Source organism: Erpetoichthys calabaricus, chromosome 1 (assembly GCF_900747795.2).
Source record: "Erpetoichthys calabaricus chromosome 1, fErpCal1.3, whole genome shotgun sequence".
In the NCBI taxonomy this organism is placed as follows: domain Eukaryota; kingdom Metazoa; phylum Chordata; class Cladistia; order Polypteriformes; family Polypteridae; genus Erpetoichthys; species Erpetoichthys calabaricus.
In genome coordinates, this window is record NC_041394.2 from 129,646,906 (window position 1) to 129,672,612 (window position 25,707).

General features: G+C 37.3%; 1 protein-coding gene across 2 annotated transcripts in view; it reads right to left on the reverse strand.

The window, feature by feature from the left end:
- LOC114655277 (rho-related BTB domain-containing protein 2-like) overlaps positions 1–25,707 on the reverse strand; it is a 79,913-nt gene that overhangs the window by 34,629 nt on the left and 19,577 nt on the right. The window contains exon 1 of one of the 2 annotated variants that reach the window (XM_051935647.1): positions 6,098–6,723. The exons of the other annotated variant lie outside the window; for it this stretch is intronic. The gene's annotated coding sequence lies outside the window, so the exon portion shown is untranslated. Of the gene's footprint in view, positions 1–6,097; positions 6,724–25,707 lie in introns of those variants that run through there. 2 annotated transcript variants of the gene reach the window in all.

The following is a 25,707-nucleotide window of genomic DNA, read 5'->3' on the forward strand; positions in this document are numbered from 1 at the left end:
GATATTTAAGGTGACTAATTTACAATGATAAAGTAACTAGACCAATTATGGAAAAATTAATATATTTTTTTAATTTAAAACTTACATTTAAATTATGTCATTTTTACCTGTTTCTAGATTCAGCTGTATGGTTCTAAAATAACAGTGTCTCAACTGTACCCCTCTTTTGGAATGCAATGAATCTACAAGGACAGTGACAGTGTATTGTGAATAAGGAGGACACTTTAGGGTTGTGTTTTTAAGATAAAAAGTTACATATTAATGTAGGAGGATAGAGATTTAGTGTATTGTGCTTAGGAATAATTAGTATAGTCATTGCCTGCTTTGGATTGTATTGCTAAAATGAAAACATCTGCAGCTTGAATCATTTACAAGTTAAACGTATGTAACTAAAAAAGGAACAGATTTGTAAATATAGACGTGTTTTTAGCACACTAAACGTAAAAAAAAAACCCTGAAGCCTTTGAATAAACATATCAATATCCCCAACACAATTTTAGAAATGTAAAGTAGAATTATCAGCACTTAAAAAATGTAAACATATAAGAGCAAAGATAGCCCTAGCCATCCTACTAATTAAGCCATAACAAATTTAAAAACAGCTTAGGCAGCTTTGCTTTCAGACATTTACAATTTTCAAAGAGTTTAAAGGTATATATCAAATTATATGTTTCAAATGTCTAAGGTGATTCAGGCACTGAAATCCAGGCTACAGTAGGGGCACACATACCTAATTCTATACATTCAATATAGACAGAGTTGCAATAGAGTGCAATTTTAAAAAATTACAGTTAACCAATCATGATCTTAGGCAGAGCAAGATTACAGGAAGAGCATGTCACCATTCCATTATCCTGCACTACACACCGAATGTGAGTGAGACAAAGCAAGAGTACAATTGGAGGTCATCTCCTACCATTGCTATGGAGACACTGTGAAAATATGGAAGGAGAATACCTTGCTTCTTCTTGTGCTGTTGTACTGTAGATTATATGGAGTGAGAATCTAAGACATCTCACTGTCTCTTTCTCATGCTAACATATGCCACAGTGAATGAGAGATGGAGTAAGAGTACAGGAAGAGCAAATTTTACATCTGCTTGTGCTACACAAGAAAAAAGTATGTCACTATGTACTATACCAATTTAATTTTCAAGTTTCCCTCTCTTTTGATATTTCACTGCCAATTTACATAAAGCTGAATTAGCAAAAGATTATTTTATATAAATTGGGTTTCTACTGTATTTTGAGATTAAAGAAGAATTCATATAGCAATAAACTTGCTTAGCCAAGGACAAAAACTCCTGTACCGTATCTTCATTTTAGGTTCTGCTCTATATACCAGTAACTATATTGAACAAAGCAGAAATCTGATGGTTCAGCTTTTACATAGAATATGGTATGACGTAAAGAGATGTTACAGTCAATTATACTCTTAAAAGATAATTATGCATTTCGGTCATCACTACAATATTCTATATATCTATATATATAAAATTCTTTTTGCGTTTGAAACAGAAATTACATATGAGCGTTTGAAACGGAAATTACGTATGACCACAGAGGAACAGGAAAAACATACTTAATAAACCTGATTCTTGCCGAGAGAGCGAATGGTGACATATCTCTGGCTATAGCATCATCGGGAATCGCTTCTACATTATTAGATGGAGGCTGTACAGCACATTCAGCATTGCAATTACCATTAAACCTCGCTCACAATGAAAATCCAATTTGCAACATACGCAAGAGCTCTGGAAAGGCAAAAGTCTTGCAACATTCAAAGATAATAGTTTGGGATGAGTGCACCATGGCACATAAAAGAGCTTATGAAGCCTTGAACCGAACAATGCAAGATCTCAGAGATCCTAGCAAAATAATGGGAGGTACTGTCGTTTTACTCACAGGAGATTTTCGTCAAACATTACCAGTTATTCAACGCGTGTTTAAAATCCATGCTTCTCCCACGGTGAGTTATACGTATGTTGCGCGTTCTCGGGTAGGTACACCAAAAAATGTATACATTTATGCACGTAATGACCAAACAAAAAATGTAGTATACCCGAAAGCACTGCAGTAGTACTCAATGTATCTTTACTTCTTAAATGTTAATGTTTTACTGTTTAATAATTTATATGCTTCTTATATGTTATTCAAATTCTTTTATCAAAATATTTTACTGTTTAATAATTTATATTTATATGCATTGTGCTTCTTATATATTACTTCATATTCTCATATGATAATGATGTTAATAATGTTGTTTATATTAATTTCTATGTTATTGTAAATGCTCTTTATTTGTTGAAAAATAAAATTGGCAATTAACAAACTTATTTTATAAATACTACATTTTAATTTTTACCCTTGCACTCAGTGAGCAAAGCCACTGGGTAATCAGCTAGTATTATATAAAATATGCTTGGTATTGAAACATTTCAAAGTCTTGCATATTCATAATATATTGTAATCATTCAGCTAAGTTTTGGCAAATAAAATCTTTCATTAAAACATTTTTTACAACATGCAAACATTTCTAATATTCAAGCTCTCTTGAGATAATTTTACTCTATAGCTACAACAAAGACAAAGGAAGCATTTCCAAACAATACCAGTTCTTTCAATTTAATGTTTCATTGATAAACTTTTATTTCTTAAAAATGTTCAATTTAATTTATTAAATTACTTTATTTGATACTCCTACCTGATGTCAATAGGATGTTGGTCATCCACCTGCCCTCAGAAAGTACAACTTTGTTCTAGCCTGAATTTTAAAAGTTTTGACACATTGGTATAAATGAATGTTTATACAAAAACAATGTAATTTCATATAAGTCTATGGTGGCCTCAACCCTAACAAGAATGTTCCATTTTCCCCCAAACAAAATTCATTGTTTGGCATATTATGAATGTGGAGACCAGTATATTTATCCAAGTTCACTGTCAAGTTCTAAAGTACTAGGGTGCTGTACCGTGTTAGCCATTATGAATGTAGAGAAAAGCCAAGCAAAATGACACCTTTTATTGGCTAACTAGTTTCTAGTTAGCCAATAAAAGGTGTCATTTTGCTTGGCTTTTCTCTACTGTCAAGTTCTAAGAAATAGTTTCCTAATCCAATAGCACGACTGAAACCACTCATATGGTTTCCTACACACAAGTGGATCTCGGCTGGTTTATTGACTGCAATAAACTATGCATGACAATATTCAAAGAGTTAAGTGTTTTGTTTCTTTTGACACAGCTTTTGTAATTAGCTGACAGCAGATTTATTCCTTATCAAATAATTTGTTCAAGTCATGTCAGTCTCCATCAGCCCTTTTAATCGAGGATCTTTTTCTGATCAAGACTACCTTTGGTTCAATGTTTTTTAAGGGCAGTGGAGATACAGCCTTGCATAAAAATCCCTGCAGCACTGATTAAGTCAAGGTAATGCCTCTTGAGCCAGCTATCATGAAGTATTCAAAGCTAATTAAGTCTTGGCCATTCTCCCTATAAATTAATACATATGGATGGTCATACTGTCTAACTCCTTTAAAAAGCATAGTACACACTTATGATACCATCATTAACTTAGCAGCAACTTCTGTAAGTGATGAAGTGGATGCCAACTGTATAACGGTCACAACATATATGACTGTCCTGTATTTAAGGCATTGTTGTTAACTTGGATATCCTTAACTATTCTCACTTTGTACCACTGATAAAATGTTTTAATATCTTGAAATGTGTGTTACTTTCCAGTCCACAGCCTATCCTGGCAGCAATAGGATATAATCCATTGCTTTCCTGTAAATGTATATAGGAAACAACTTTCCATGCTTACTTATGCTAAAGTAACCAATTAACCTATCAATAACCTATTTGAGGATGAGAATAAACTGGAGTATCTGGAGAAAAGCATTGAAAATTCCAAGTGAACATACAGTGACAGTAAACTGATTGCAGTTTGAATTACGTTCTCTAAACCTGCAAGGAAACATTGCTAATTTTGGGTAACTGAGCTGCTCTTCAAAACTAATCTGTCAGTCAGTCAGTCATTTTCCAACCCGTTACATCCTAACATAGCCAACACAAGTCGCAAGACAGGAAGAAATCCCGGGCAGGATGCCAGCCCACTGCAGGGCACACACACCCCAACATCAAGCACACACTAGGGACAATTTAGGATCGCCAATGCAGCTAACCTGCATGTCATTGGACTGTGGGAGGAAACCGGAGTGCCTGGAGGAAATTCACACTGACACGGGGAGAACATGCAAACTCCACGCAGGGAGGACTCAGGAAGTGAACCCAGGTCTCCTTACTTTACAAACTGCGAAGCAGCAGCGCTACTACTGCACCGCCGTGCTGCCCACTGATCTGTTTATTAAAATAAAAAAATATGTGCATAATTGCATAATCATTACATTTTCTGATGTTAAAGATGTATATAGTACAGGATATGTTATACACATACACACATATATTATGCATAACTTAACTGGGAATGCATCTGCCAGGGAGAATAAAAATACACACGAAAATTTATAATATAGTGTGTCCCAAAACAAGGAGAGGAGTTTAGGGATGAGGACCAGTGTTATTTCTAGCAGGATGGTGCACCTTCACACTACCATAATAATGTGAGGGCATTCCCTGACAAAAATGTGCCAAACAAACGGACTGGGCAAAAAGAAACCCTCATGTTCACCAGATCTCATGGCAATGGTCTTTTCTGGGGTTGTGTCAAAGATGAGGTTTATCTAACAAAACCGCAACAATTGATAATTTGAAAACAGTCAATGAAAGAGAATGTGCCCAAATATCAAATGAAAAGGTCTGTGATGTCTGCAAATCCATTGGTCCATGTTATCAGTAGTGCCTGGACCACAGCAGCCAGTAGTTAGAACACTTGTGTTAACTGATTCCACATTTGTCTTTTTAATTTGAATTATAAAACTTAGATGTATTTTAATAAATGTATTTATAATCTTGCAAAAGTGTGCATACATTTTTGGGACACCCGTTTGACCATATCCTAAAATTCACAGTTTAAAAGAAAATAAAATGTTGAGTGAAGACTTGGTAGTAAAACTGTAGCCACACACAATTTGTTTTACAAAATATAGCTAATAAAATATTTCATTGCTATAAATATGAACTCTATGGTTTTGCAGTCAGTTTCATTATCATAAACGCTACCTGAAACCACGCGTCCTGAAGGAAAGTGAAAACAAAACCTGGCACTCTGAATTCTGATTAGGGTCAGCTAAGGTTTGGCATTTCCAAAGCAAATCTGTTTGCATAAAATTTCATGCCACCATGACTCACACGGCGGCCAAATTACATCAAGATAAAGCACCAGGACACAAGAACTGAGGACATGAAAATGTGAATGGGAATAACAAGAACTCCATAAACTTCATGGCAGCATCAACCAGAAGATGATATAGTGGAGAGAAAGTAGATTAAGTGCTTTTAATATTTAAATAGAGATGTACCATAATTTGGTAAAGGTTCACCTCCAAATGCAAATAAAGGATTGTAAAAAAATGAATAAGCACATTCCTGTAGTGTTAAGGTTGCTGGTCAGATTAAGTAAGTTAGATGTTTATTAGGAATGAAGGGTAAAATCTGCACTGCATGGTAACAGGTAAACTACTCTGCTGATGAACATGGAAGAATAAGAATGAGTAGTGATGGAATAAGAATAAATAGATTACTCTGGGAACAAATTTATTGTCTCAGTAGATATTGTCAAAATTTGCAGGTATCTAAAGTTGGTATAGTAGAAGAAAAAATGCTTTCATAATATTGCAAAAATAAAAATTATTTTGGGAATAAACGATAATGAATGAATACGAATATGTTAGCAGTAAAATGATTTTAGCATTAAAAAGGGCAGTTTGAGTTACTTAACATTGGATTCGAAACAATATTATTTAATACACAGCAAATAACTAAATACGGCTATATAGCAGTGGCATGATGACGAATAATTGAATAAATGGCACCGTATGCATAGCATGATATAAATATTGAAATAATTTCAAGCTGTTTTTCTCCTTACTTTACGCGGGAGGATCGTTAATATAAAAATAAATATAATACTTGCTCACCTTCCCGTGTAGAGATGATGTGGCCGTCAATTCGGTTATTTAACAAAAACCGTGGTTGCCGAGGTAACAAGAATCAGTTCCACCTGGATGGCCTCTACAATGCCACGCAATAAACGCACGACTTTATAGGGAACAACATGGTGAAAGAGTATTCCTGCATTACACACGCATGAGCCTCTTCTGCCTGGAGTACAAAGTCACAACATTGGTACGCTTCAGTCTATACGATGCCGATGGATGAGAATACCAGTGTTTCGATTTACAAAAATCACCAGCACAAAAATCGTTTTAAAGAAAATCAACAAGAGTAATGTAGCTAAATATATGTATATTTGTAGCGGAAGCAATAAGGCAGTCGGAAATATGCCTAACACGCACTATAGGCGATGTTATTTTAATCAGCGGTCAAATATCCAAAAATGCATGAGAAGGCTGATTCGCTGCACTCTCGCAACAGCCAGCCGCCTGGCTTGTGAAATGGTAGCCATGGCAGAGTGAATGCCAGTCCTGGCAACTCCGGTATCCGCTTTGGGAGCCAGTGACAGCGACAGCAGCAGCAACGCAGCCCCCGCACTTAGTCTCTCTCCGTCACAACGCCCCTCTGCTCTCAGCTTTTTGACGTCCTTTGACAGCCGACCAGTTCTTCAATTCATTCATAAAAAAATGAATTAACCCGCCCCCGTGAGCTGAGAATCACAAGCGGATTGGCTGCAAACGCTGCCATTCTAGTGCGGGAGGACTTAGCGCAGGTAGACGGAAGACGGCAGCGCGTGGCTGTTGATTGTCTCCTCGCTACAGCGCGCCCTCGAGCAGCCTATCTAAAGAACGAGGCAGGTTCTTGAAAAACAGAGCATGACGCGCGAGGCGTGCCGTCCCTCGAGAGTGCCTTGAGCCTTAGCAAGTGGTGTGAGATGTTTACGCGCGGTGCACATTAAAGCTCTGACCTCGGCATGCTGCAGCATCCACAATGAAGAAGAGCCAATGACGTGCTAGAGAGTCGGAAGATGAAGAGAAGGGTTAGATGAGCATTAAACAAACATGAAAACGGATAGAAATAATTTGCAATGAATTCCACTTTACCGCATTATGAAATTACATACGATATAATAATAAATGGAATTTTAGAAGTCTATATAATACGCACGTTGACTAAGAGCGGTCACAAATAACATTAGTCAGTGGTTGTTCAGTCATTGATTGTAGAGAGATATCCATATCTCTTACATATAAATATATATATATATATATATATATATATATATATATATACAGGTCCTGGTCATAAAATTAGAATATCATGACAAAGTTGATTTATTTCACTAATTCCATTCAAAAAGTGAAACTTGTATATTAGATTCCTTCATTACACACAGACTGATGTATTTCAAATGTTTATTTCTTTTAATGTTGATGATTATAACTGACAACTAATGAAAGTCCCAAATTCAGTATCTCGGAAAATTAGAATATTGTGAAAAGGTTCAATATTGAAGACACCTGGTGCCACACTCTAATCAGCTAATTAACTCAAAACACCTGCAAAAGCCTTTAAATGGTCTCTCAGTCTAGTTCTGTAGGCTACACAATCATGGAGAAGACTGCTGACTTGACAGTTGTCCAAAAGACGACCATTGACACCTTGCACAAGGAGGGCAAGACACATAAGGTCATTGCTAAAGAGGCTGGCTGTTCACAGAGCTCTGTGTCCAAGCACATTAATAGAGAGGCGAAGGGAAGGACAAGATGTGGTAGAAAAAAGTGTACAAGCAATAGGGATAACCGCACCCTGGAGAGGACTGTGAAACAAAACCCATTCAAAAATGTGGGGGAGATTCACAAAGAGTGGACTGCAGCTGGAGTCCGTGCTTCAAGAACCACCACGCACAGACGTATGCAAGACATGGGTTTCAGCTGTCACATTCCTTGTGTCAAGCCACTCTTGAACAAGAGACAGCGTCAGAAGCGTCTCACTTGGGCTAAAGACAAAAAGGACTGGACTGCTGCTGAGTGGTCCAAAGTTATGTTCTCTGATGAAAGTAAATTTTGCATTTCCTTTGGAAATCAAGGTCCCAGAGTCTGGAGGAAGATCCATTGGTCCATTGTGTTTTCTGAGGTCCAAGGTCAATGCAGCCGTCTACCAGGAAGTTTTAGAGCACTTCATGCTTCCTGCTGCTGACAAACTTTATGGAGATGCAGATTTCATTTTCCAACAGGACCTGGCACCTGCACACAGTGCCAAAGCTACCAGTACCTGGTTTAAGGACCATGGTATCCCTGTTCTTGATTGGCCAGCAAACTCGCCTGACCTTAACCCCATAGAAAATCTATGGGGTATTGTAAAGAGGAAGATGCAATACGCCAGACCCAACAATTCAGAAGAGCTGAAGGCCACTATCAGAGCAACATGGGCTCTCATAACACCTGTGCAGTGCCACAGACTGATCGACTCCATGCCACGCTGCACTGCTGCAGTAATCCAGGCCAAAGGAGCCCCAACTAAATATTGAGTGCTGTACATGCTCATACTTTTCATGTTCATACCTTTCAGTTGGCCAACATTTCTAAAAATCCTTTTTTTGCATTGATCTTAATTGATATTCTAATTTTCCGAGATACTGAATTTGGGACTTTCATTAGTTGTCAGTTATAATCATCAACATTAAAAGAAATAAACATTTGAAATACATCAGTCTGTGTGTAATGAATGAATCTAATATACAAGTTTCACTTTTTGAATGGAATTACTGAAATAAATCAACTTTGTCATGATATTCTAATTTTATGACCAGCACCTGTATATATATTGTGAAAGATTGAGGTCTCCGTGACCCCTTGAATCCTCTGATCAGACATCTTACACCATATAAAAGTCCAAATATTGCTTTTATTTAGACAAATATGTGCACCAAGCACCCTATACTCCACTACACTCATATACAATAAATCAATAATTAATAAATCAATACAATAACCAATCCTCCTCGCCCAGACACTTTGCCACCCTACCTCCCAGCTCAGCTCAGCGTACTGGGCTTTCCCATGGTCCTTTATACTCCCTGACCCGGAAGTGGTTCCTGTTCCACAACCCACAAGTCCTTTTCTTCAACCCGGAAGCACACCGTTTCCTCCTGTCCTGGGATTATGACGTACTTCCGGGTTATAGGGCATGTAAGAGTCTATGGGCTTCCCTACAGCGACTCCTGGTGGTCCCCAAGGCATCCAGCAAGGCTGTGCATAAAAACTACATAGTCCATGAGTCCCTGCTGGAACTCGGGGCACGTCCATGCTGCAGGGAAAGCTCCACCTGGCGGCCTGGGGGAATTGGCTGGAATGAAAAGCTGGCCACATATCACAATATATATATATATATATATATATATATATATATATATATATATATATTATCTTGCCTTTGCTCAGTGCCAATTTAACACTATACAAGAATTCTCCGACTAAATAATTAAAGGCTGAAACTTGTATTAGAGGAACATAATCAGAGTAGTACAGTATTGTGGTGCAGTGGTTAGCAGCCTTGACCCATTGTCGGTCAGTGTACAATTTGCTTGATCTCTGCAGGTACTCGGCTTTCCTCCCACTTGCTAAAGGGTGAGTTCTTGATTGCTGTGGCTGGCCTTGTATTACAGCAACTAACAGAACAATCTGTTGCATCCTTACAGTAATGTATGTGTATACAACAGACTACAAACATATTCTAAAAAAAGAAACATTTCTTAAGATTATTGTATTATTATTAGAAACAATCTTGTACTTTAAGTTTTTCTCTTTGTCTATAACCACCTAATAAACATACCTTCATATCCAAAGCAGGGACACAAGAATTGTCAATCTCTTAACCTGAAAGTCTTTGAACAGTGGGAGGAAACTAGAGGATGTTGAGGAAACCCACATTCAACCTCCATGCACTGAGCACCCACGTCTCCTTGTTGTTAAACAGTAGCACTACCACTGCACCACCATGCTGCCCTTGATTGTAAAACACTTCTGTTTATTGCATTTTTAATTGATTGACAAAACATTTTTTTGTAATGCTAATTGAGCCTCTTTTGCATTTTAAATTGTAATAGCAACATATACAATACCAAGGAGGTGAGAGTAGCATGTCATAAGTATCCCATTGGACTGGCAAGACTAAAGTTGTACATAGTATGGAGGTTGAAACTCAGTTGCTGTTGACACTTTAAAGACATACAAATGTGTCACAATAGGCAAAATTAGAAAAGGAATAGTTTCTTACACATAAAACACAGAAATGGTACTGCAAAATTGTTTCTTATTTGTAAATCTGTCTGTGAGAGAATTGAGCCTCTTCTGAATAATGAAGGAAATTAAAACAGGGTCGTCATTGGATCTTTCAGAAGGATAATGATCTGAAACACACGTCTAATCAACCCTGCAATGGTTAACTGACCACAAAATCAAAGTTTTGCCATGGCCATCTCAGTCCCCCAACCTGAAACCTATTGTAAGAAAGGCGCTATATTGTACCCGACCTGGCACAGACTTGACACAGGAGGCATGTATAAAATAAAAAGACTTTTATTTTTCTTCAGCTGGAGGGCACGTCTTCCCTGTAATCCCCCCAGCCACAACACAGTCCCAAGCACTAAACACTGAGTCAACGCACTCCTCACTCTTTCACCACCACTCCTCCACAGCTTTGTCCTCCTTCCAACTGACTCTGGCCGCTGAGTGGTGGTCATTGGCTCCCTTTTATTGGGTTCCTGGAAGTGCTCCAGGTGTTTGATTGCCGACATCTGGCTGCACTTCCAGGTAAGGCGAAACCAGTGTCCAAAAGGTGCCAGCAGCTCCTATTGACAGCTCTTTGGTCTTGGCCATAGTGGAGTTTGGAGTGTGACTGTTTGAGGTTGTGGACAGGTGTCTTTTATATTGATAACGAGTTCAAACAGGTGCCATTAATACAGGTAACGAGTGGAGGACAGAGGAGCCTCTTACAGAAGAAGTTACAGGTCTGTGAGAGCCAGAAATCTTGCTTGTTTGTAGGTAACCAAATACTTATTTTCCACCACAATTTACAAATAAATTCTTTAAAATCAGACAATGTGATTTTCTGGACTTTTTTTCTCATTTTGTCTCTCATAGTTGAGGTATACCTATGATGAAAATTACAGGCCTCTCTCATCTTTTTAAGTGGGAGAACTTGCACAGTTGGAGGCTGACTAAATACTTTTCTGCCCCACTGTATATATATATATATATATATATATATATATATATATATATATATATTTACAGTATATAAAATCCCCTAAGCCTAAAAGTGCAACGTCACGTTTTTTGTTATGCTTTAAATCTGGCTTATTCTAAAACCTACATATATATGTTTTGGTATCATTCTTTTCAGAATTTATCAAACTTTAATATTATGTTGTTAGATTTTCAGATTCTTATTCTGTTTTTAAATTATAAACTAAAAAATATCAAGAAGTCACATCCCACGAGATGAGAGTTTGTGCCAAGAGATTTAACCACACCCTGGGCCAGAAATAAAAGACAAAGAGTAGGACAGCTGCTGTACAGGCTTTTAAATGTTCGAAGTGCCACACGAGATGCAGATCACAAGGCATGCAACAGCAACAGCAAGCCAGCAGCTGATCGAGCAAAGAGGATGTAAAAAAAAAAAAAAAACTGTATTTGTTTCCCATTGTATCACTGTTTAAGAGGGTGTTTTGGAGCAGCGAGTGCTTCTCCTTGGGGTGCATTCAGCCCCCCTCTTCTCAATGCAAGCAACAGAGATGCGAAGTGGCTGCCAAGCAAAGCGAGCAAGGGGGAACCCCCTAGTATACAGTACTGTGCAAAAGTTTTAGGCAGGTGTGAAAAAACGCTGTAAACAAAGAATGCTTTCAGAAATATAAATAATGATTGTTTATTGTTATCAATTTACAAAATGCAAAGTGAGCGAACAAAAGAAAAATCTAAATCAAATCAATATTTGGTGTTACTACCTTTTGCCTTCAAACCAGCATCAATTCTTATAGGTACACTTGCACAAAGTCAGGGATTTTGTAGGACTATAGTCAGGTGTATGATCAACTAATTATACCAAACAGGTGCTAATGATCATCAATGTCACACGTAGGTTGAAACACAGTCATTAACTGAAACAGAAACATCTGTGTAGGAGGCTTAAAACTGGGTGAGGAAAAGCCAAACTCTGCTACCAAGGTGAGGTTGTGGAAGACAGTTTCATGTCATGGCAAGATTGAGCACAGCAACAAGACACAAGGTAGTTATACTGCATCAGCAAGGTCTCTCCCAGACAAAGATTTCAAAGCAGACTGGGGTTTCAAGATGTGCTGTTCAAGCTCTTTTGAAGAAGCACAAAGAAACAGGCAACGTTGAGGATCGTAGACGCAGTGGTCGGCCAAGGAAACTTAGTGCAGCAGATGAAAGACACATCAAGCTTATTACCCTTCAAAATCGGAAGATGTCCAGCAGTGCCATCAGCTCAGAACTGGCAGACACCAGTGGGACCCAGGTACACCCATCTACTGTCCGGAGAAGTCTGGCCAGAAGTGGTCTTCATGGAAGAGTTGCAGCCAAAAAGCCATACCTCTGACGTGGAAACAAGGCCAAGCGACTCAAGTATGCACGAAAACATAGGTACTGGGGTGCAGAAAAATGGCAGCAGGTGCTCTGGACTGATGAGTCAAAATTTGAAATATTTGACTGTAGCAGAAGGCAGTTTGTTCGTCGAAGGGCTGGAGAGCGGTACAATAATGAGTGTCTGCAGGCAACAGTGAAGCATGGTGGAGGTTCCTTGAACGTTTGGGGCTGCATTTCTGCAAATGGAGTTGGAGATTTGGTCAGGATTAATGGTGTTCTCAATGCTGAGAAATACAGGCAGATACTTATCCATCATGCAATACCATCAGGGAGGCATATGATTGGCCCCAAATTTTTTCTGCAGCAGGACAACGACCCCAAACATACAGCCAAAGTCATTAAGAACTATCTTCAGCGTAAAGAAGAACAAGAAGTCCTGGAAGTGATGGTATGGCCCCCACAGAGCCCTGATCTCAACATCATCGAGTGTGTCTGGGATTACATGAAGAGACAGAAGGATGTGAGGAAGCCTACATCCACAGAAGATCTGTGGTTAGTTCTCCAAGATGTTTGGAACAACCTACCAGCTGAGTTCCTTCAAAAACTGTGTGCAAGTGTACCTAGAAGAATTGATGCTGTTTTGAAGGCAAAGGGTGGTCACACCAAATATTGATTTGATTTAGATTTCTCTTTTGTTCATTCACTGCATTTTGTTGATTGATGAAAATAAATGATTAACACTTCCATTTTTGAAAGCATTCTTTGTTTACAGAATTTTTTCACACCCGCCTAAAACTTTTGCACAGTACTGTATATATATATATATATATATATATATATATATATATATATATATATATATATATATAATATACACTAGACATTAAGCCCGTAACGGGCGCTAGAACAGAAGTGCATTCTTTTTGAGAATTTTTTTACGCTCATTTTCCTGTTCCACTATAGATCTATTTGCTTCTCTGAGTCTTTCTCTTTTAGCGTTTTTCTGACGCTCATTATCTTTTTTGGGTGGCATGTTGTTAGTGGAGCAGACCCCCGTGACCCTGTGTTTGGATTCAGCAGGTTGGAAAATGGATGGATGGATGTTGTTAGTGGAGCAGACCCCCGTGACCCTGTGTTCGGATTCAGCAGGTTGGAAAATGGATGGATGGATGGATGTTGTTAGTAGATAGTCACAGTAATATAGGCTTGTACGTCCGTAATATTTTCTGTTACAGTAATACTGGCTTGTATGTAGCTGTAATATGCGTCACTGTATTGTGTGCCTTTAATTTTCTCTCGCAGTAATACTGGTTTGTATTTCCATAAAATGCCTGTAATTTTCTCTGACAGTAATACTGGCTTTGATGTCCGTAATACGAGGGGGGACCCAAAAATAACCGGAATTTTGTTGTTGTTAGGTTGGTACTTGTAGTACGTGGTTGGGCCGCTAGGGCGATCTAGTTACACTCCCCACAAGTCAGTCTGCCAAGTGCCATCAGTCTGGAAGGTTGTGCTTGTGTTCAGTGAATTTTTTTGTAAAAGTAGTTTTGTGCAAGCGTTGTTTTTTTACGATGACTGATTTGAAGATTCGCAAGATTTGAAAATTTGAAAAATTTGAAGAGTTTCTGCAAAATTCGTCCCGCGATTGCTGACAGCAGATCAATAAGAGCGTTGCCTGGAAACTTGTCGTGAAATGAAGGATCAGTTTGATAATGACCCAGATTTTTTTTCCAAAATTATTACAGGAGATGAATCGTCGTGCTACAATTACGATCCTGAGTCGAAACAGCAGTCCAGTCATTGGAAAACCGCGAATTCTCCTTGAGCAAAAAAAGCTCGGCAGGTGAAATCAAAAGTGAAAACAATGTTGATTTCTTTTTTTGATGTCAAAGGTCTCGTGCATTATGAATTTGTTCCAGCAGGTCAGACTGTAAACCAAGCATTCTACCTAGAAGTATTAAGAAGGTTGCGCAACAGTGTGAGAAGGAAACGCCCTGATTTGTGGGAGTCGGGCAATTGGTTCTTTCATCATGACAACGCTCCATCTCACACTGCTCTCAGCATTCGCCAATTTTTGGCAAGAAACGGTATGACAACCCTGAACCACCCACCCTACTCACCGGATTTAGCTCCGTGTGATTTCTTTTTGTTCCCTCGGATGAAAAAAGACTTGAAAGGAAGGCGTTTTGCTGACGTCGAAGAGGTAAAACAAGAAACGACCAGAGCATTAATGGGCATTACTTCAGACGAATTTAAAAAATGTTTCGAACAATGGAACAAACGGTTAGATAAGTGTATTTCCGCCAATGGAGAGTACTTTGAAGGAGACTAATTGTAGTTTGTACAGAAAATTGAATTAAACATGTTTTAAAAATATTTCCGGTTATTTTTGGGTCCCCCCTCGTATGCGTTTAATTTTCTGTCACAACAATGGGCAATCAGCAGATTCTCCCCAGCAACTGATGTAATGTGTGGTATGTTAGGTTGATAATTGTGCTTATGGCGTCTCTCCAGCAAGTACTGTGCAGTTCCCCAGAAAGTATTTTAATCTGTGTTGGCGTGCAGCTGATTATTGTATGTGTGGCGTCTCCCCAGCAACGGATTTTATGTGCGTGAAAATAAATCTACTTTTAAAAGTCATCCTATTGTAATATCATGAAAATTCATATATTTAGGAAAACCCCTTCAACGACTGACACTTTACCGGGCCAGGCTTCTTAATCGCAAATCTGACATCCTCAGAGTGAACACTTGCACAACCACAAACACTAATCCCACCTCTTTGGGGAAGCTGGTCTCCGCGTCTCAGTATCCGATTGGATTTTCCGTGCCTTTTGTTTTAAGTCTTACCTCATTTCCAGAAATCTGATTGGATCGGCCGCGCGACACGTGTGACGCGTCAGGCGGCCTTTGAAGCATCTGCTTTGAAGCATCGCACTGTGCCCCGCGCATGCGCACTTCATCAGAAGACACACACACACACACATGGACACTGGATGCACACAGGGGTTTTATTAACACATATATATACATATATATATATATATATATATATATATATATATATATATATATATATATATATATATACACACATATATATACATATATATATATACATATAGTCCTGCGGTGGGTTGGCACCCTGCCCAGGATTGTTTCCTGCCTTGTGCCCTGTGTTGGCTGGGATTGGCTCCAGCAGACCCCCGTGACCCTGTGTTTGGATTCAGCGGGTTGGAAAATGGATGGATGGATGGATATATACATATATATATATATATATATATATATATATATATATATATATATATATATATATATATATATGCACATTCATTGCATTCGTAGTCTGTGTCACAATCTGATTGTATGGGTGGTTACCTTCCAGGTAACGCTTGTGGTTGGCCAGCAATCTGCTAACATCCGCCACGGTGCCCTCAGTTTGTGAGGAGCAGATCATAGAATGGTTGAAATAGTTTACTGTCAAATAAATGCAAAGTTTCAACCATATATGCACATATATACAGTCATATGAAAAAGTTTGGGAACCTTTGGAAACAGCAGTATTTCAGCAGTGACATTAAGCCTATTGTATTAACAGAAAATATGCAATACGCATCATAACAAAATTAGACAGGTGCATAAATTTGGGCACTCCAACAGAGATATTACATCAATACTTAGTTGATCCTTCTTTTGCATATATAACAGCCTCTAGACGCCTCCTATAGTCTTTGATGAGTGTCTGGATGGAGGTATTTTTGACGATTCTTCCATGCAAAATCTTTCCAGTTCAGTTAAATTTGATGGCTGCCAAGCATGGACAGCCTGCTTCAAATATCCCATAGATTTTCAATGATATTCAAGTCAGGGGACTGTGACGGCCATTTTAGAACATTGAACTTCTCCCTCTGCATGAATACCTTTGTAGATTTTGAACTGTGTTTTGCGTCATTGTCTTGTTGGAATATCCAACCCCTGCGTAACTTCAACTTTGTGACTGATGCTTGAACATTATCCTGAAGAATTTGTTAATATTGGGTTGAATTCATCCGACCCTCGACTTTAACAAGGGCCCTAGGCCCTGAACTAGCCACACCGTCCCACAGCATGATGGAACCTCCACCAAATTTGACAATACATAGCAGGCGTTTTTCTTGGAATGTGGTGTTCTTCTTCTGCCATGCAAATTGCTTTTTGTTATGACCAAATAACTAAATTTTTGTCTCATCAGTCCAAAGCACTTTGTTCCAAAATGAATCTGGCTTGTCTAAATGAGCATTTGCATACAACAAGCGACTCTGTTTGTGGCATGAGTACAGAAAGGGCTTCTTTCTCATCACCCTTCCATACAGATTTTATTTGTGCAAATTGCGCTGAATTGTAGAACAATTTACAGATACACCATCTGCAGCAAGATGTTGTTGCAGGTCTTTGGAGATGATCTGTGGGTTGTCTGTAACCATTCTCACAATCCTGAGCATATACCGCTCCTGTATTTTTCTTGGCCTGCCAGACCTGGTTTAACAGCAGCTGTGCCTGTGGCCTTCCATTTCCTGATTACATTCCTTATAGTTGAAACTGGAAGTTTAAACCTCTGAGATAGCTTTTTGTAGCCTTCCCCTAAACCATGATACTGAACAATCTTTGTTGTCAGATCTTTTGAGAGTTGATTTGAGGATCCCATGCTGTCACTCTTCAGAAGAGAGTCAAAGGGAAGCACAACTTGCAATTGACCTCCTTAAATACCTTTTCTCATGATTGGACACACCTGTCTATGAAGTTCAAGGCTTACCACACTAACCCAACCAATTTGGTGTTGCAAGTAATCAATATTGAGCAGTTACATGCATTCAAATCAGCAAAATTACAAGGGGACCCAAATTTTTGCACAGCCAGTTTTTCGCATTTGATTTAATTTCATACAACTAAATACTGCTTCACTACAAATCTTTGTTTGGAAAACACCCCAGTATTCAGATGTTCCTAGGAAATGAAAGACATACCACTGTTATCTTTTTTGTTGAAAGTAGAGTAAATTATAATGCAGGCTGAGAGGGGTTCCCAAACTTTTTCATATGACTGCATATACATATATATAAAACACATGCAACAAGTTGTGTGCTTTGAACCTGGGACCCCAGATCAGTAAAGCTATCATGCTGACACCTGTTTATGCAATATACTGTAGTCACAGTTTTTATCTCAACCCAATATGGCCTGTTATCTCTTTTCTCATATTACACAATTTGAACTAAATAAGAGTCTTTATTTTTTCTACAAATAAAAGTTCTTGGAGATATTCTTATAGGGTTATGTCGATTCATGTTAATATACTCATTTTAAACAGAATATTAGTTTTTAAAATTCTAGACCTACTTTTTTCATTCCAGCTTGCAAAGTCACTTGCATCCTCTCATTTTTAATACTGTAGTAAATGCATTGATAGCAAACCGAGCATGCATTTATGGCTGTTTATTTGATCAAAGAAATACTTAGTACATGTAGAATTCTTCAATAATTATACTTTAGCAACAAAAAACAGTTTCTGTATTTCTATAAACGGAGTAAAGGCAAGCTAAATTCCTAACTAGATGTCATACAGTATTTAGGTTGAGACTTAAACTTCTGTAAAGTTCAGGGTTGTAGGTCAGCCTCATCATATGTGCTTTAGTGCTGCAGTTATAATGACAAGCAATCTTGTCATTGGGCACTTTGTATAACAGGTCAAGAATGTCCTTAGAGTCTGTAATGAGTGCTTCAGAACATATACACTTACAGTGAGTATAGTGATTTTTATAAGATTTTAGTTTAGGAGTTAGAAAGCTGGGAGGAACATTCAGTGGAGACCATACAGTCTGAAAAACATGACTGAATTATTATAATTATAGTACAGATCATATTAAAAGGTGCAGAATAAAATGATTTTATTATTACTTTCAATACTGTATGAGTACAAGAATATGTATTATTAGTATTATACAGTAAATTATAATTTTGCATTTAATAATTTAGTGAATGTTCTGCATTAGTTGTGGGCACTGTGGTGCAAATAATAGGCTTTCAAAGAAGGTATTTGAAACACTTAAAATAATTGTATGCCATTCTTCCTGGAAAGCAATCCAGTGAAAGTTTGCATGAGTATATATACTGAAAACACATCAATCAAAGACATCCTGTATGAATGAAGGAATTGTAAATTAACCAGGCAAGAAACGTTTTCCAAACATTGCAATAATGCCTTATCTGGATGAAGAAAAAGAGGTTATTTAAAAGGTAAATGTAAGTCCTCAAGGCATCTGATATCCACTGTAGATAGAAATCTCATTCAAGCCCTAATAAATTCTGGGAAAAGTAACTGTAGAGACAGTGGTTAAATTACTAGCACTAGATGACTTTATTAAACTTCTACAGTTTACTTTAAAAAGACAGAGTAAGAGAATCTCACTAAAAATAACATTAAGGTAATACTTGTTACTTGTTAGTACTTGTTAATAGAATCTCATTTTTTGGAAGGCTAGCTCTGCAACAGGTCAGTGCATAGAGGTCACAGCTTCTTGTCTTGTCAAGGAGGTGAAGTAGCTAGCCTTAACTGCAATAAAATATGTTTTCGATGTCAACTAGGGAGACACCATTAATAATGTAGGAAAGAGGAGACTATAGATAAAACAACAAGGACAGGTGGGTCACTAACAGATGGAAGGCACCATCCACCAAAGGTAGACAGTAGTATTGGTAATCAACAATAGATAATATTAAAAAATAAGTTTATATTGAGGCAATTACAGCAAAAGATGGATTAATACACCAAATTATAAACTGCAAAAACTTGATAAATAGCGTAGCACAAGAGCTATAATTAGTGTTTTTATTTTGTTTTGTTTAGTTTTGTGTTTTTTTTAATTCAGTATGTTTAAGTGGCTGCAAGATGGAAGGTCTAACTTGACTTAATGTTCCACTATAATGATTATAAAATTGAGAATATAAAGCTAAAGCTTTAAAGTTTAATTTTAGAAAGGTGAATTTCCAACACATAATATAAAGCCTCCTAGGAATACAGTACAATAGGTTAACGTTCTACATAGGAATCCTCAGAGTATATTTAGTAGTGGACAACATATAATACAGAATAATTTCTTGGCAAAACAATTACTTACAAACAGTAAAGAGTGCCTAACAGAACATTTCAGTGGTTGAGTATTGTGATAAAAAAGAAGTTATTGAAGCGAATATATAGCGAATATAAGCAAAATAACCACAGTGCTAGTTATTTGTGTTTAAGTGTTGTAACCATCACAAGCTTTCATTAAAGTCCAGACAGATCAAATGTTTAAATCAAGTAGCAGATTTTATTAGGAATTTTACAGAATGGGAGTCTGATATAGTCAGAATTGAAGCACTAAAGGCCAGTATACTGTTCATCAGATTTAAACCAATATTGCTAAACTCAGTGCCACTGACAATGTCAGAGTTGTAGCCAACCTATTTTAACTTGCAAATGTCTCAAAAACTAAGCTTTCTTGCTAAATCATTGCGATATTTTGCAATAAAGTTTGGCCTCTACTTAATGAGAGCGGCCATCTTTTATAACAAGGCCAACATGATGTCACAGGTTGGGAACCTACATCACATGCTTAACAAACACACGGTATTATAGTGACCAGACACTAATTACTAGTGTCCCTTAAAACTAAAAACAACAAAATCATTGCACCAATGCAAAGCAATACACAGAATGGCAGTGACATAAAAATTATTATTCAAAATTGTGACAAACCTACATTACTGAAACAGTGTCAAAATAATACATAAATAATAAAAGAAAACACATCTTCATTTGCATACTTATGTCCATAAGCACAAGAGCAACAGTTAACCAAGAAATTAGAAATGATAAAAAGCACCAGGAATAAATCATTTTAGTGATGTCAAACCTAAGAATTTGTTCTTTTTTTTCAAATTAGAAGAAAGTGAAGTTTATTAAGAACAAGAGTGAAATGGGAGATACAAAAAAAAAAATAGAGAAAATACTTTTAAGGGCTGCACGGTGGCGCAGTGGGTAGTGCTGCTGCCTTGCAGTTAGGAGACCCAGGTTCACTTCTCAGGTGCGTGGAGTTTGCATGTTCTCCCTGTGTCTGCGTAGGTTTCCTCCGGGTACTCCGGTTTCCACAGTCAAAAGACATGCAGGTTAGGTGCATTGGCGATTCTAAATTGTCCCTAGTGTGTGCTGTGTGTGTGTGTGTGTGCCCTGCGGTGGGCTGGCACCTTGCCTGGGGTTTGTTTCCTGCCTTGCGCCCTGTGTTGGCTGGGATTGGCTCCAGCAGACCCTCGTGACCCTGTAGTTAGGATATAGCAGGATGGATGGAAATACTTTTAATTTTTTTTTTCTGAAATTTTACTCATAAAGTTTTCAGCAACATGTCGATGAATAAATAACCTGCTTAGACTTGACAAGGTTTAATCAAGGGTTTTTAGTCACACTTTTGATTATAGCCTACAGTATAAAGTATATATTATTAATTATATATTATAGTGGAGCTTTTGATGATATAGATTATATATCTGTAATATGTGTTTTTAGAAATCACAGCTTACTGGATAGAATTCTTGAGGACTGGAGCCTTTCTGACAAAATACCATATATAAAAAAAATAATAATTGGAACAATCTGGGTTGCTATAGACATGTAACCTTAATATGCATCACAGAGAAATTAAAAGAATCAATTACAAAAGAATATGACTGAAGACATATCACCGCATTTGTGTTTTAATGCAAAGATCATAATTCGCTAATAAAAAATGGGTTGAAAATTGGAGGACAAATATAAAACACAGACATTTTTCTAGATCTCAACTTTTTGTTTAATAAAGACAGAATAATACAAACATAAGTTATTGATACTTTAAACAACATGGTAAAATTTGAAATCGTCTTTGAAATCTCACACATGTAAACAAAAAGCAAAGCCTTTATGGGGATAAGGAATTATCTAAAAACCATAAAATGGGAAAACAATAACTCATCAACTATAAATGGCAGGTTGTGTCACTTCAGAGACATTCTGAACCAGACTTAAAGTAAGTACATTCCAAACACCAATAAAATGAAAAGAGTAAAGAAATTCCCAAGATGGATTAATAAGGGCATTGTTAAGATGTAAAACTGACAAGATCACAGCCCAAGAAAAAATTAATAAATAGCTAAATAATTCTGACTTGGAGGAATACCAGACATGGCAGTAAAAGTTAAAAAACGCATTGAAAACGTCCAAAGAGAAATTAAAAAAGAAATTGCTAATGAAGTGTAGACAAATAGCAAGCAGTTTTTTGAGTACTATTCCAGTAGACAGATAGTAAAAGAGAATTTAAGAATCATCAGAGATACACAAGAAGAAATCAATGAAAGTAAGAAGTGAATACCAAATGAACCAAATAAATATTTCACTCATGTATTTGTAAAGGAAGAAACAAATAGAATGCCCCATGCAGAAGTAAAAACAAGCTGTGAGTTCAAAGATTTTAAATTAGAAGAGTCAGATGACCTTCAAGCCCTAGATACAATGAAGACTAATAAAGCCCCTGGACCTATACAATTTTACTAATTATGCTGAAAGAAATAAAAGATTTAATTTATCAGGCATATTTGAGCAGGGGCGGCACGGTGGTGCAGTGGTAGCGCTGCTGCCTCGCAGTTAGGAGGCCCGGGTTCGCTTCCCGGGTCCTCCCTGCGTGGAGTTTGCATGTTCTCCCCGTGTCTGCGTGGGTTTCCTCCGGGCGCTCCGGTTTCCTCCCACAGTCCAAAGACATGCAGGTTAGGTGGATTGGCGATTCTAAATTGGCCCTAGTGTGTGCTTGGTGTGTGGGTGTGTTTGTGTGTGTCCTGCGGTGGGTTGGCACCCTGCCCGGGATTGGTTCCTGCCTTGTGCCCTGTGTTGGCTGGGATTGGCTCCAGCAGACCCCCGTAACCCTGTGTTCGGATTCAGCGGGTTGGAAAATGGATGGATGGATGGATATTTGAGCAGTTACTTCAAATAGGAGAAGTACCAGAAGACTGGAAAATTGCAAATGTGACTCAAATCTAAAAACAGACAAAATTAATCCAGATAATTACAATAAAGTCTTACTTCTATAACATGCAAACTTATGGAAAACATTTTTTTTGAGCAGGCTATGGGAATTGTTGACAAATGTAAAAAGATGCAACAAAATTTACTCAGACTTTCAAAAAGCCTGTGATATGGTTCCTCACAGAAGATTAATTGTGACGTTAGAAGTTGTTGGCATCAGAGATAATCACAAAATTGGGTCTTAAGTTGATTTACTGGCAGGAGACAAACTACAAGTAAAAGGAGAAAGTTACCAGTGGAGTTCCTCAGGGGTCTGTCCTTGGAATTTTTCTAAATTAAATTAATGATATAAATTTTGGCATATGTAGTAAACTCGTGAAATTTGAAATGATACTAAAATTAGAGCAATAGCAGATACTGAGGATGCAGCAAAGTAATTCAAAAAGACTAGGACAATTTTCAAGACTGGTCAAACACTTAAAAAATGCAGTTTAATGTAGAAAAGTGCTACACATGGGCAAAAGGAATTTAAAATACAAAATGGGAGACACTGTCCTATAGGAAGCAACCTCTGGAAAGGACTTAAGGGTTTACACTGACACACATTTACAATGCTCACATTGTCTAAGCAATGTGCAGAAGCAATTAAAAAGGCAAATTAAATGTTAGGTTATATCATAAAAACTGTTAAATGTAAATAAAGGGAGATTATGCTTAGACTATATAATGCACTAGTGAGACTGTATCTGGAGTACTGTGTGCAGTTCTGGTCACCATGCTACAAAACAGACATAGCGGAACTTGAAGCTATATAGTGGCGAGCAACCCAGGACATAATGACATGTCCTACTCTGATAGAATATGAGGCTACGTGGGGATCTAAGACAAGCCTTCAAAATGCTCAAAGGCATTAAAAATGAAAATCCAGATTAATTCTTTTGATTAAATATCAAACTGTATACACAAGGACACCAGTGGAAATTAAGGGGAAGTGCATTAGGTGTACTTTGTAAATGATGTTAAAACAGTATTGGACAGTTTAATCTGCTGTAGATACCACATTTTTGGGTCTTATGTGCTATGTCAATCTAAGGCCTATCTAGTAATCTAATCTAATATCTTCTTTTAAGTTGCATTTTATGATATCTGTTATAAAAATATTGAAATGTCAAAACACTGTTCACTGTAAAGCCTGTAATTTCATGATTTGTGTTTCAAGAGCTCGAGTGATTACATGGAACCAAAAAAGAGCTTGGTAAATAGTCACAGGATATAGACTGATAAATTGTATTTGCTGTCTCTAGATCCGAAACCGTTAACAGAGATACTGTATAATGTCACTACCCATGACAAAAATATTTAACATTTGCTACAGTATGTGGCAAGCAGTATACATTAATTAGGACTTTATGTCCCAATTGCAACATTTTTTTGTTTTTTAAATGGGCCACTTCTTGCTGTCCTGAAATTCTAGTGGCCATCAGCCTAGGGGGCATTATTTCTGCAGAAGACCAGATGTCAGTCTGCAGCAGTTCTGGCTGTAAAAACCTGATACCAGTTTAGAGGCATTTCATATAGTCTCACAATCAATGGTAGGCAGTTATCACTACCAGAACCTACCAGCTGTCATATCCATATGGTAAGCCAGGGAGAAAATGCATTGGTCTGGTCAACTATACTTTAAACAAAATACAGACCCGGCACATTTCAAACTCCCTAAACTGTTTATAGGACTGACAAAAGAAATCTTGGAGACATTCTTTATATTATGAAGGTGCAGTAAGTATACCAGAGGCATCTCAGTCCAATCCTGTTTTTCATGTTTGAGCAGTGAACCTAATGTGTGGTTCTCTCATGATGGTTGTGAGTCTCATGGTTATCATGCAAACTAATCTGTAAACTGTACCTGACCAAGCTTATTTAACATGCTTTTTACAATGAAAATAACATGCTAACAACACATTACAAAATTAAGAAAATGTGAAAATGTAGGATATGGTAAAGTATATAGGTTCCATTTAGAGATAAGTAATGCATCCACATATTAGAATAAAGTATAGTCGTAGAAACACGGAGTTTGGATATGCAGGGTGAGCTATATTTTCAGTAAGAATTAATTTTCAGTGTTTGTAATGACAGCTACCATAAGGTAAAAAATGATACTGTGCTTTCCTCAGTGTATTCTCTACAGGTATAGGGAAAAAAAACTTCAAATAGAGCCCAGCTGAACTAACAGTTTATGGCTGCAGCTGAGAAGTCTTCATCTGTCAGGGACAGCCACAGAGAATTAATATCAGAATATCAGGTGAGTTTTCTTACATTTCCTGCATATAGAAATACTAGATCTAATTGTACATATTCACAAACGTTTTTTTTGTTTTGTTTTGTTTAATAATCTTTGTACCATACAAAGGTAGTCTGTTCTATTTCAACTGTCTGTGGAGGAGTATGTAAGTAACACTTTGAAATTAAATAAGGAGAGATGACTAACATAGCAGAAGGTCAATATTGTAAGCAATTTAGTATGATATAATGGTAAGAAACAAACTTCAATTTATGTTATATTTTCTTCAGTGGAGAGCACACTTTTTTTACAGATACAGCACAGAGAAAATTTTTTCTTCATTCATACATATGAAACATTGGCAGCCTTGAGACACTTACTTAGGACTACTTTATTTAAAACAGGGAAGGGAACTAATATTTTTATTGTTTACAGCCCAATTCCTTAACTACTAGGACATATTTCCTTTACAAGATGGTAGCCAAAGCATTCAGAAATAAGGAAAAAAAAAATAGTCTAAGCTTCCTATATGACGCAAGGAAGATGGTAATGCACATTGCTGTAACATTAGTGTATTTATTGCCATTGTGTTGCAAAACAAACCTAATTGCTTAAATATTCTCATCTAATTCATAATTAACATAATAGTTCATTAATAGTGTACTGTAGATA